Source organism: Galeopterus variegatus, unplaced genomic scaffold, assembly GCF_000696425.1.
Source record: "Galeopterus variegatus unplaced genomic scaffold, G_variegatus-3.0.2 Scaffold85648, whole genome shotgun sequence".
NCBI lineage: Eukaryota > Metazoa > Chordata > Mammalia > Dermoptera > Cynocephalidae > Galeopterus > Galeopterus variegatus.
Genome location: NW_007811759.1, coordinates 1 through 965, shown reverse-complemented (window position 1 = coordinate 965; position 965 = coordinate 1). Strand labels below are relative to the sequence as shown.

At 54.2% G+C, this 965-nt stretch overlaps 1 non-coding gene across 1 annotated transcript; it reads left to right on the top strand.

Annotated features, from left to right (window-relative positions):
• Positions 1–538: 538 nt before the first annotated feature.
• TRNAI-GAU lies at positions 539–612 on the top strand. The gene has a single exon. It is a non-coding gene; the product is annotated as a tRNA-Ile (tRNA).
• The last annotated feature ends 353 nt before the right edge of the window (positions 613–965 follow it).

The following is a 965-nucleotide window of genomic DNA, read 5'->3' as shown; positions in this document are numbered from 1 at the left end:
AAAAAAAAATAGGGACTATCTTCACTTTAATGTCCCGCTCCAGTGAGATTCCCAGACCAGAAGGAAGTGTTTTTAGGCCGTTGAATGTAAATACCTTGAGGCTAGTGCCCCGCTCAGCACCACAAGGGGCCCTTACTCCATATCTGCTTGAATCCCTCATCTGTACGGAGGTGGAGTTGTACCCATTTTATAGATGGGGAGAGTGAGGTCAGGAAGATTAAAGGATGCAATGGTTGCCATGCCCTCTTGAACCTGCCCTTCCTTTCTTACAGGACGTTGCCCTGCTTGACCTGGAGCTGTCTGTCCTTCCTTCCTGTTGTCTGTCCATCTGTCCACCTCTCCAAAGAACTGAGACTTGACCCCAGAGCATCTGCAGAGTGAGAGGACAAGGACATGCTCTAAAGACCTTCACAGCAAGACCCAGGAAGCCACAGGCTGATCCCAAACTCAAGGTAGGAAGCTGGGGTGATGGGCGGGCTAGACCCTGACACAGGCCGCTTCATGCATCTGTTTTTTTCCAACAAACAGGTGCGGGGCTGGCTGGGTAGCTCAGGTGGTTAGAGTGTGGTGCTGATGACACCAAGGTCCCAGGTTCGATCCCTGTCCCGGCCAGCCTCCAAAAAAACAACCAAACGAAAACAAACACGTGTTGATGCCTCCTGTGGGGCCAGCACCCTCCTGGCAGCGTGGTAGTGAATAAGGCAGAAAAGGCCTAATGAACGGAGAAGGTGAATTCAGAGAGGGGTGGGGGTGACCAGGGCAGCAAGGGGCGGGGGCTGCTCAGGCAGGCAGGGCGGGCTCCCCCGAGGAGGTGGCGCTTAAGCTACAACCAGGAGGAGGGGAAGGAGCCGCCCTCCCCGCTGCAGGGTAATCTGGGGGTGGCGTGGAGTGACAGGCTCAGGCTCAGGCCCGACATTTACTTAGCACCTGCTTGAGGTTTGTTTTCTTCTTTTTTTAACAGCTAC